The 12,502-nt window shown below is 39.7% G+C and overlaps 1 protein-coding gene across 1 annotated transcript in view; it reads left to right on the forward strand.

Moving 5' to 3' along the window:
• GPR176 (G protein-coupled receptor 176) overlaps positions 1 to 12,502 on the forward strand; it is a 41,966-nt gene that overhangs the window by 25,913 nt on the left and 3,551 nt on the right. The window lies entirely within an intron of this gene.

Genomic DNA, 12,502 nt, shown 5'->3' on the forward strand with positions numbered 1-12,502 from the left:
TTGCCCCTTGTCCTATCACTCCATGCCCTTGTAAAAAGTCCCTCCCCAGCTTTCTCGTAGACCCCCTTTAGGTACTGGTAGACTGCTCTAAGGTCTCCCCAGAGCCTCCTCTTCTCCAGGCTGAACAACTCCAACTCTTTCAGCCTGTCTTCGTAGGAGAGGTGCTCCAGCCCTCTGATCATCTTCATGGCCCTCCTTTGGATTCACTCCAACAAGTCCATGTCCATGAGGGGATACAAAAGACAACTGCTGAAATAAAAATAATACATGCCTTGGTTTGTAGCAATAGGTGGGTTGAATGTTCAATAAGTGGAGGTCAATGGTATAGCAACTAACATCTTGGTTATTTGTGGATTTACTGCCTGCATCACAACAAAAAGTTTTGTTTTATAGACGACTGCAGAGAACAGATGCAAGAACCCTGGAAAGCTTTGCTAATGAGCATGTATTTGTATGTGTGTATAGGAAAACACAGCAAGCTGTAAGTGATTTGGTACACCCACTTGCTGATTCACCCCAATCAAAAAAGTCACTGCCTGTGTGCAGTCCTCTTTGGTGGAAGAGGTAGGATATGCATATATGGTTCTTCTTTCTTGTTTCCGATGGTGGCTGCTGTCTTTTACAGGGTTAGTTGTATGCTACATGTGTCTTAGGTTCATCTAATTTTTACATGCATATGGCTAATACATGGTACACCTTATTGGGTTATATATATGTAGCAAGAAAATGAAATAATTTTTTAGTTTCAGATACTAAAACTAGAAACTAATTTTAGGTTACATTGTTCTAACTTAGTATAAATTTTTTTGATATTGAAAAATCTCATTGAAATCAGTTTGATTTTAATATACTAATAGACCTAAAAATTCCGTATATCAGCAAAAAGATTCTCTTCAGCTGCATCTATCAGCAAAACACGAATTTAAAATTTTATATTGGATATGAATGATTGATGAGGAAGTTTGTGTCATCAGCCCATGTTAGGTCAGAAGCCCACGCTAGTGCGAGGAAACATATAGCAAAGTTTTGGCAGTCTTATGACAGCTTTCTTGTAGAGTATCTTCTGATGTACCCAGCAACTTACAAAGTTCAAATATAGATGGGTAATTGTATTTTTAGCACTAGGGAAGAAAAGGAGACTTACAGTAGAAATGACCATGTTATCTTCCCTTTCCAGTAGGGCGGTCATCTGGATTCTTGGAAGGTTAAAAGAAAACTTAAAAATTCTTTCCATGCATCAGGGGTGTATTTGAGGTGAATGTTATGCAGTTCTACAGCTTGTCTTACCCTCAGAACTATTTTGGTGCTAGAGGATGTCCAGACCTAGAATTTTCAAAACTTTTCTTATTCTTAAGGTCAAGGAAAGTTTCAGTATTTCTTCAGTTTGTGTAACTGAATCTGGTTCCCTTTACTTCAGTCAGTCCTGGGCACTTGCATGTCTCTCTGGATTTTGAGTCATCAATCTGATTAGATGATCTACTACCCATTGGCCTTGCTGAGAGGATACAAAACGTGGATCAAGCTGAATTTCTGGCTTTTTTTAATAAAAGGTGAGCAGTAAGCAATAATATTAGTTTTTCACGGAATCACAGAATGGTTGGGGTTGGAAGAGACCTCTGGAGATCATCTAGGCCAACCCCCCCACCAAAGCAGGTTCACCTACAGGAAGTTGCACGGTGGTTCATAGTGTTTTCCGTGAAGGTGTTTGAAGGACGAATGACTGTGGCTTGTTTCACTAAGCCCAGTGCTATTCTGGGTTTAACAGTGGTGTCTTGCAGAGAATGGACCTGGAAACAGCAGTGTCTCTTGCTGGGAAGAATTTGAGTAAAGAAAAGAGAACTCAGTTATTAAAAGAGTGGAAGAAAGCAGACTGGAGAGTGGACACTACAGAAGTCCGATAGTGGAGTTCTGTTATAGATGAGGGACTGTAGAAAAATGAGAGAGAGGAAATCTGAGGAGAGTCTCAATCAAGAATAGTTTTTGTAAGTGAAATGCTTGATCAACAAAATCTCCAATTTTACTTTGTATGTTTTAAGAAAAAAAAAACCCAAACAAACCCAAACGCCACCTCTTGCATTCTGTCAGGCCATAAATGCTACCATGATCTTGAGAGTGAAGCACCTTGCCTCCCCGTGGTATCCCATGGGAACACATCTCTTCCCTTTGGCAAGTTGGAATAAATCTAATTTGGCTGTGTAAATTCCTGTTTCTTTAGGGAAAAGCCTCACTCTGGTAACTAGACAGAATATTTTTCCATGTGTGGTTTTTTTTTTTTTTAAATAGTATTTGGTTTAGGATCATACTGTTTTTTTCAGTTTATAGCTCACAGTGTTTCAGACTTGTCAGAGTCCCCAGCTATACTTTCTTCTTCCTAGTGAGCATTGTTTGAGTTCATTCACAGGGCTGGGACAAGTGGAGAGAACCATTAATTACAGAGTCAGCTGTGGAGGGAGGAAAAAAATCTTTCTAAATATGACGTAAATTAATCCCATTGTGCAGGACACATTAAGCATATGTAATTTCTATCTGAAGACATCTGTGTGTAAAGAATTAAGAGTGAATGTGCCCAGCTGGTGACCTGGTGAATGGCTGCATGGCGAAACTATATAAAGAATAAATTTTTTTTTTCTGATATCTTGGCACTTTGGAGAAAGGGAAGCACAGTCAAACTGGTGCAGAAATGACATCAGATCTTTTTTAGTTGTATAAAGAAAAAAAAAACACAAAAGAGTCACAAGATTGTGGGGTAGGCCAGAAGATAATTTCTGCTTTATGAAATAGCTGTTACTATGGTGTCTTTTCAGCTACAAACGCTATAATTTCAGCTGCAATGGAGGATGAAAATTGATGCTAATGGGTAGGAATTATTTTTTTTTAATGACGAGTGCAAGATATCCTCTATTACCAAGAAAAATATAAAGTCTGTCTTCCAACTACTGATAATTACTACAGGCTTTTTGAATAGTGCTCCTCTGTTAAGTATCATTAATTTTAAATGGTGTGTATTTCTGCTTTTTTCCTCAATAAGTAAGTCAGGGAAAATCAGCTAACCAGTAATTTAGTCAGGTTGTCCTGATGGTTTTATACTATTAAACAGTATAGATCTTACATATTTACTATACTACAATATGGCACAGCAACTAATTTTTTTTGCAAGTTTTGTCTTAATATCTTGAGTGAACAACTGGAAAAGTATTAGATACAGGAAAAATAATTTTGCCTAAGCACGATGTTGTTGGACCATGTCTGCGTTGCATTCTGGTCTGGTAGCGTTTTGTACAGATATGAGGGTGAAGGCAGGAGGGAGTAAGACTGAACAGCACAGGAGGTCGTCAGGTCCAGAGTGGAAGGTGGAAAGTTGGTCCTGTCTGCTGGGGATGCTGGAGCAGCTTACAGCCCAGGCCAAATGCTGGAGTTGCTCTAGAAGACGCAAGTTTTTCCATAGCCTCGCAAGTGCAAAACTGGTGATCTCTTCCTGGGTCTGACTTTGGCATGTCATGTAGAGAGGTCAGGGGTCCTGCAGATTTCTCCTGGAAGAACCTTGTAGGGACTGGGGCTGACCCTGTAAACCAAGCAAAGTTGAGCTGCATCTGCAATGTGAAAAGCCACATCTTAGTGACCACATCTCCTTAACAGCACCAGCACGCCTGCATATGAATGGCAGGTGCGTGGCGGTGAAGTCAGACAAAAAAGGAGCATCTGAAGAGATGTGCTTGGATGTACATAGCGAGGCTACCAACAGAAGTGGCTACAGGCTCTCTACAAACGAACAGGTACTGGCAGATAGCATTGTTATTTAAAAACACATCTTAAACGTACTTGCTCCCTGTGTTGAGAGCAAGTTCAGCACAGCGGTCGGGGAGCTCAAGTAAATTGCTGTGTTGCTTGAGATCACCTTGTGTAAGGAGTGCTACTGTTGCATCCCCTCAGTCGTTTCATGACATACAGGTTCAAAATGACCTTTTCCAGAGTTCTTTATAAAACAAAGGGACAAAAGGTATTCCTCTTGTATCAAGGATGATGAAGAACAGACGGATTGGCTGTTCAGAAAAATTTCCTGCTTCACGTGCATCCCAGGCCTTGTAGTGTTTCAGTAACAACACCAGTTTTGGTCTCTCAGGGCAACTGGCACAAAGCCTGGTGTAAGAAAGGCCAACTGGTTCACGATGTGTGATAATTGGTTGGCAAACGAGATGTAGGATCCAGTACTTCTGCTAATGATTTAATGTATGTTGATGATGTGGACATCCAATATTTTTACCTCTTCCATATCTATTTCCTTTTTTTTTGTATTTCCTTCCCTTATAGAAGAGGTAAAAACATTGGTCCCTGTGTCATGGGGGACTCTCATGAGGGTCATGTAAAGTCCTTGGATTTAAAATTTTTGTTGTATTTTTGCAATAAGTAAAACAAGGGGGTCCCTTAGGCACTGTGATTCAAAAAGTTAATAACTTTGAAAATATTTATATTCCTGTTACAGTTAGAGCAGTAAATCTGGACATTCTTTTTCAGGTTTTTAAATTCCTAGCTTAGGTTTCAAAGGTAATGCTGTACATTTGTCATATTTTCCTGATGTAGGAACAATCCAAGGTTCCTGAAGTTGCAGATGCAATATTCTTTAAACTTTTTTCCTTCCAAGGACCTTGAAGAGTTTCAAGTTCTTTGAGGACATCAGTTTTAAAATAGAGGCAAGGAATTCAGGCAAGTCAAGTGTACTTCAGCAAAATAAGTGGGTTTAGTTATTTCCTTGATTGGCTGAAATGATCATGATGGCTGTTGAAGGACGGTAGTTTATCGAAAGGGAGAAAATGATTGTTCCTGCACAGAAATTCTGTCCATTTAACAGGACAGTAAGTACAAAAAGAGAGGTGGGGAAAAGCGGCAGTGGGTATGAAGAACTGGAGAGTTATCAGTGCAGCACCTTCTTATCTCCCTTCAGATAGGTATATCTGAAAGAAATACAAGTGGGTATTCAAGACCTTTAGCATGATGCAGTTACTTTAGAATCTGCCTACAGACATTAAATTTATAAAATACTAAGGACAACAGAAAAAAAGTCACAAATGGAATTATATTAATGATCATTTCCCATAGTGATTTTGACATTACAAATACCATCATATCACACAAGTTATGCTTTCTGTAAGAACAATTTTGTATTTCTTCATATATGTTTTCTAACTTCACTCCGTCCTCACAAGAAGTCGCTGTAGCTGCTGCCAGTGGATTGTATAGGCAGGTGTTGGCCTTGAACTCGTCTGAGGCAATACTGCAACAAATGTCAATGACTTACCTGTTTCTGCAAGGAAATCTTTATGTTCACTTTCTGGGATTAAGCTGCTATGAACTACCTCCTTCCCTAAAATCTTTTCTACCTTGTACCTGTACACTTTCTTGGGAACAGAAAGCATGTAGACAAGTATTACACGCTAAATGAAAGGGTTTCCAATATAATTTACATCTATGCGGAAACTCTCTGCAGGTAACTACTCAGTACTGGGCAAATTTGTGCTTGATGTAGTTCAGTTGAGCTGAGTTTGGTGACCAGAGCTCCAAGCTGATAAATCTCTTACATAATTATACTTCTAAATCAATACATATGAGGTAAGTAGGAACATGTGAGTGAGAATTCTAAGAATAGGAGTGAGAAAATTAAGGAGAGCAGCTGTTTTATGAAGGAATAAGAAGGTCCAGTATACAGCAAACCTTGTTCCAAGGTAGTTCACAATATTTGGTTGCACATATGCACAAACTGAAATGAAGTAAGTTAAAATAACAAATTAAGTTATTGCCCACTCTTTTTAACTGGAGTGCAATTGTTATTTTATCACTGAACTTTGAAGTTGGTAGCTAGAATGTTAAAAAAGGTTGGATTTGGTTTCAGGAAGTTTACTTTTTGGTTTTGTTTTATGGGATTTTTCACCTATAAAGGCAATTCTGTCAGTCTGATGACTATACTTTTTAAAAGTAAAATATACAAGAATTTTAAACAATTACAAGAATTTGGGCCTGCTTGAGCAGAGGTTTGGTCCAGATGATCTTCAGAGATCCTTTGCAGCCTCAACCATTCTGTGATTTGGTGATAAAGTTATGCATTTCTTCAAGCTATGTAAGCCAACGTGTGTCCTGATACATCCCTGTTCCCTCTGGAGAGGAATAAATAAGCAACATACATTTTAACATAAGAAAGGTATTTGATAGTTACCTATCATCGGTTGCCAAAAATGTTTCCAGTGAACCGCTTTTTGAGTGACATTTATCTTTTAACAGAATAAGTTCTGTGGAAAACACCTTCCTCAAAATACCTCAGAAAATAATAAAAAAGAGAGAGTTTGAGGGTTGGGAGTGTAATCATCCTCTTGTTTGAATACGAGAAGTTTTTCCCGTTTATCATGTTGACAGAACCTGTGACTTTTTCAGTTAATTGTTTTTCATGGGAAGTGTTAATGGCCAAAGCCCAGTTTCCAGCCTTTTTTGTTGCTTCCTGCTTTGTTTTTTAATAAAGAGGGCTGCCAGCCCTTCCCTGTAGCACTGCACGGAGCGTGGGTGGGGTACGTGGGGGCTCTCTGCTGGGAAGGACGGCGGCATCCCAGGAACCCCGCTCTGGAGAGGAGGGAGACCAGCAAGCAGGGGAAGGCAAGCGGTGAGGGGGAGTATTTTCCTAGAGTGTGGACTTTGTTTTGATTCAATTACGCACTGATTAATGTTAACAAAGACCTAAGATGAATGTCATACTCAGCTAATGGATTGGGTTCCATGACTTAAATGACAAGAGCAATATTTCTTTTTTTTTTTTTTTTTTTGATGACTGCATGGCAAATGCATTTGTTTTAGATAAGTCTCTGGTTTCCATGGGGATCGTCCTTCTGCTTTTTAAAGGTATTATTAAGAATCTTTCACATTATTTGAACTATTTGCTAAGAGCTAGTATTTAAAAACTAGCTCAGCTGTTGGTGCCTGCATCAACACTTTGTGTCTGGCAGTGAAATCTGAGGAGGGTAGAGAAGACAAGCAAAAATACTTTTTCTGATTTGAACCAGATTAATGCATTCTGGTAACATTTCATGCTCAGAGAATGTTACTCCTTGTGCATGCAGTGACCTTGAAACACTATAAAGGCTAGGAGGACGTCTGGGCTGTATGCTGTGTTGGACCGTTGTATTTACTCTCTGTGTACTTCTGTGCAACGTCTTCTGCTGGGTGGCTGCTTATCTGTGATATTTGTCAATTAAAATAAAGTAGGGGATGACTGGAAACAAGTGTCCTTTCAATCTGAATACAGTGGAATTGGTATATAGTACATGGAGATTTTACTGAGTGTTGATAGTTATGATAATATAAGAGGATAAAATGAACTCTGTTTGACCTTGTTTGGCAAGCTTTAAATGTGTTTGTTTCTAACATGAAAAAGGCTGCTTCTCATGCAGTGGTTACCTTTAGTATTTCCTATTCCTTTTTTATTTGCAGAAATTTTCAAAGGCATCGACAAGTGGGATACTTACCTCCTGCTCATTCAGTCTGTGTATTGACAAGGTTGTCAACTAATGTTAGGTGTAGTAAGGGGTTTATGTCAACATAGCTCGTTCTCTGAGAAAACCAAAGATACGCTTTCCCTTTTTAAATGAAAAATATTTCATCTTTTAGTGGTGGAATTCTGTGCAACCAGTATGAGATATGCTTTGTCACGTGATCATTTATAAGTGACGCTCATGTCCCCAGGCAGTATTGACTTACTGGAAACAGCAAGATGCTGCGTTTTCCAGCTGGTTGTTCACTCCAGCTTTCCCTGGATGCCTCCCAGCTAACCAGTACAATCCCATTATGAAGTTTGATTCCAAGGTTACGTAGCCCTAGACCAGTTGTCCAGCAGAAACACCTCAGAAACTAACCCATGGTAGAAAATGACAGCTTTGCCCACTCTGAGGATGTGCAACAGCCTGGTACAGTTGTAAGCCAAGGAGAATGTTGGTGTTAGACTAGTGTCTTTCAAAAAATGACTAGTACCTACAGAACAGAAAAGTGCCTCTAGATGCTGTGGAAAGATTCAGAGCGCAATTGCTATAATGCTTGTTGAATTACCTTGTTGCCTGGGATGTTGTTATCCTCTTCCATGGAAAGGAGTTGCTGGGGAAAGGTGAGGAGCAATGAAATGGAAATGCATGCAGTTTTGTTCTGAAGCTTCTTAATATTTAATGCTGTGCAAAGTTCCTGGTGTAATTTTTTTTCTCTGAGTGGGTGGCTTTGAGATGCATGAAGGGAAATACTTGGTTTGAAGGCATCAGCAGAAAGCTCTACCAGACGATACTGAAACTGATCTCGTTCATCAGAGCAGCTTATTAATGTACAAGTTGCTCATAGTTGCAAGTGGATAAAGGGTGTATCTCTGAGGGATATTCACTCACTAATTTTCCAGAGTCGCAAGTGGACACCTCTGTCTGCTTATTCTTTTTTCCCCTTTCAGGCTCTGACTTTATTTTGTCTGTTTAAAGAGTTCTTCCTCATCTTAGAACCAATGCACTTTTTTTACACTTTATTCTTTCCACTTCCATTTAGGATCAGTCAGCACCAGAGCTAATTTAATTTCCTTCTGAGTCTCTGATGTATAAATGACAATATGACATAATTTGTAGAAGTAACTCAGCAGTTGAGAATCTGGAGTCTTGAATGAAGCTCCTCTGTAGGACCCTGACTTCTCTAGAGGCTTCTGAAGTATTGATGAAAACCCCTCTGATTTCTTTTATTTTTCCATTCTTCTTTTATATTCATTCTAATGGAGGTGAAACTTGCTTTGGAAGTAAGGTTATAAAATCAACACAATTCAAACTAGAAGAAAGATTTAAATTTAATAAAAACCAGTAACAACCCCCCCCCCAGCTTCTCCGCTACTCCAGGGCACTGTAATAATGTATTATTACTGTGTGAGAAGTACTTCTTTAAGAACTAGAGAGTTAGAGATTTTTGAAAGCGAGTGGTTTGATTGACTGAATATCTCCTAGCAACTTAGGAAGCTTTAAATACAACTGATTCAATACTCCCTGTGGAATATATTGTCAAGCCCAAAGCACCTGCCAAAACCAGATGATGATTCCATCTTTTAAAATACATCAGATGATAGTAAATATGTAACTCAATATTTTGTCAGCTACCAAAAAGGAATTTGCATAAAACACATGACACAATATATAGATAATTGAATTCCAAATGATGTTCAAGTACTGCAGACCTAAATAGTACATCTGTGAGGTAGATTTTAAAGTTAATACTGCATGCTTCTGTTGAAATGGTGCACTGTTTTATCAAGAAGCTAAACTTGACTTTCTTGTATTTCTTGTTACTTGCCACTTGATATACACATTGGCCCTGTGAACAAGAATATGATCTTGCTGGCATTTATGTGGGCACCTGTAGGAAAACTCTACTCAGCAAGTAAAAGCTTGAGGGTTTTTTTATTGGTTAGAGGAAAAGTCAAGCCAAAGAATGGTAGTCTCCATAGAGCGAAGTGTGGGGGACTGCAGTGGCTTTTTCCTATCTCGATCAGCAGCTTAAGATGCCGTTTTCTCTCATTGTGTATATTTGGAGGTACCCTACAAAAACACTAACAAATCTGACTGCCTCATAAATCAATTACACTTCAACTCAGAAGAACTTCTGATGAGTGTCAACAATATGTAGTATCAACAACATGCAGTTGTTGATATAGTCTGCAGTAAGAACAACTTAACTTTTCTTGGAGGTAGGAGGCTAAACTCTACTTTGCATGCTGTCCAACTGCAGCAGAGTAAATGGAGTTGTCTTGTGGAGCAGTATTTTTATGCTGGTAGCTCTGCTTTGGCTGATCTGGTGGTACTGCACAGTACGTCTCCAGGAGAAATAAAACAAAGGGATTTCACTGGGATAGAGTTAATTTCCTTCCTAGTAGCTGGTACACTGCTGTGTTCTGGATTTAGGATGAGTTGCTAAGTAGTGCTTTTTCTTAAGTCAAGGACTTTTCAGTTTCCTACACTCTGCCAACAAGGAGGTGCACCAGAAGCTGGGAGGGAGCATAACCAGGACAGCTGATGTGAACTAGCCAAAGGGATATTCCATACCATAGAACGTCATGCCCAGTATATAAACTGGGGGGTGTTGGCTGGGAGGGGCCGATCGCTGCTCGGGAATGGGCTCGGCATCGGTCAGTGGGTGGTGAGCAATTGTATTGTGCATCACTTGTCTTTCTTGGGTTTTATTCCTCCCTCTCTCTCTGTTATCTCCCTTTTCATTACTGTTATTCTTACTATATTTTACTTTATTTCAATTATTAAATTGTTCTCATCTCAACCCACAGGTTTTACCTTTTTCTGATTCCCCTCCCCATCCCACTCTACTGGCAGGGAAGCGGGGAGGAGTGAGCGAGCGGCTGTGTGGTACTTAGTTGCCGGCTGGGGTTAAACCACGACAACCATGTAGTTACTGCTAGTGCAAAACAACTAGCTCACACACGAGCTGTGCACTAAGCACAGCTGCATAATTTGGCCAATGCTGTGAATTTTTCTAATTCACTAATACCTGTCATTCAGGACAGTTTTTGCCTGGTGCACAATGAACTGGATAACAAAGAATGATTACGGTATTTCTTCAGTATGAAAATTTGAACACAGTTTAATCAGTCTCAGGCACTGAGCTATTACATTTTATTTTTGTCTTGGATTTGCTGTCTGATAAGATGATTTAATGACTGTGTATTGTTTAATGTCTTATGGAAAGAGAGGTATTTAATAAACTAAATTAGAATTGATTAGCTAGGAGATAGTACCGTCAAGAGATATGTGCTCCACTAGAGATTTTTCTCCACTAAAACCACCGTGAAGAATTAATAGGGGGAGTTGTATAAAGTATGCCTTCCTTCTCAGACAATTTCATAAAAGGGTGTATGCTTTCTCAAAATAACTCTGATGCCTTGTAAGTTTCCAAAGAATGCTTGTGAAACCCCTGAGAAAACTGCATGTTTTTGGGTAGTTTTTATGATGTTGATGTGACAAACATTTAGCTGAAACATTAGGCACCATTCAGTTTCAATTGGACAACTAGTTTAGAAATACATGATCCGCATGTGTCTTCAAAAAGTGTGTGCTTCTAACTTGCTCTGGTTGCCTTGCACATTCATCTGCTGCCTTCTAGTTTTAAGACACTTCGAAAATTTATACTTCCTATTGCTGTCAGTGAGTCCTCTGTCTGAAGATGGCACTAAAATATTCAAATGTTAGGTGCTGGAGCCTGAGCCAAAACGGTGTCTGTGAAGGCACGGGTGGAAAGCTGGGACCAGGTTACGTGATGTAGGACGTCTGTGCCCCGCTCAGCTGTGCTAGCGGAGATCCTGCTGCCTCCTTAGCTCTACACATCTCCATCTGCTTGGGTACCACAGAAAGCATCTGCCATGGTGTTTGATCGGCGTAAGAGTTTGCTGCCTCTTGTGTGTCACCTGCTCTGGGAGGGTAAAGCCAGAGCCAGGAAGACGGGGAGCAGGGAATTCTGAACGTGCTGTCTGCTTCTCAGTACCCTCTCCTGCCTTAAGATGAGTCCCCTCTGCCCATACAGACACAGAGGAAAGGAGCTTCTCAGTCTGAGCAGACCAAGGCAGAACAAAAAAGAGCTGTTGCTGAGACAATCTGTGGTGCAGTTTCATGTGTCAGGTCCGTGGAGCTGAGTGCGCTCCAGGCAGTTTGCAGCAAGCGGTGAAGTACAGATGTGTGATTTTCACTGCCACCCCTCGTGGGCTGACCTGTCTTTGGGAGTCCTTCTTTGTGCATAAAATGCAACTGGGGCAAGTGAGCATTTCTGTGGTCATATAGTGGGTGTCTGCATTTCCTTCACCCATAGTATTGTCTTTAACTTGTATTTATTGGAGGTGGCAAAAACTTTGAGAATTGAGAGTTTTTTGTGTCATTCAGGATAAGACTTTAATAAAAGTTCATCTTCATTTTTGCACAGTTCTATTAAGCCTTTTTTTTTCCTGGTAGCAGTATTATTATTTTTTAAATAAAAAAAAAGCAAACATCTTGCTAAAGACAGGTTTTTAAAGGAGGGATAAAATCCTATATTCTGAGTGTGAGTTTTCTGGCATCTTGGTATGCATTAGAAGGGGCCCAGAGCTGAATGCAGTAAGAATAGATTGCTTCATTGACTCTTGTGCTGTTGCTGTATGAGTTAGAATCCCAGGCAAATTTGCGATGGAAAATTTGTTTCTATGATATGATATCTCTTTCTGACATCTGGATAGACTAAGATACAATGATAAGGGAAAAATACTGTCTTAGCTAATGCTAGTTTCTCTCTGTTCTTCTGCTACACTGCCATCCATTCAGCTTGTTTGAAACAAATGTGTAGGGCTTGAATATCCAAAACAGTGGGTTACATTCTGTGTGTACTTTTGTGAAGTTACATGCATCAAGTCTTTTTTTCTTTTTGCCTGTCCCATTTGTTTAATTACATGTATATAGAGACTCTCTTTTTTTTTGGGGGGGGG

Source organism: Cariama cristata, unplaced genomic scaffold (assembly GCF_000690535.1).
Source record: "Cariama cristata isolate BGI_N322 unplaced genomic scaffold, ASM69053v1 scaffold18758, whole genome shotgun sequence".
In the NCBI taxonomy this organism is placed as follows: domain Eukaryota; kingdom Metazoa; phylum Chordata; class Aves; order Cariamiformes; family Cariamidae; genus Cariama; species Cariama cristata.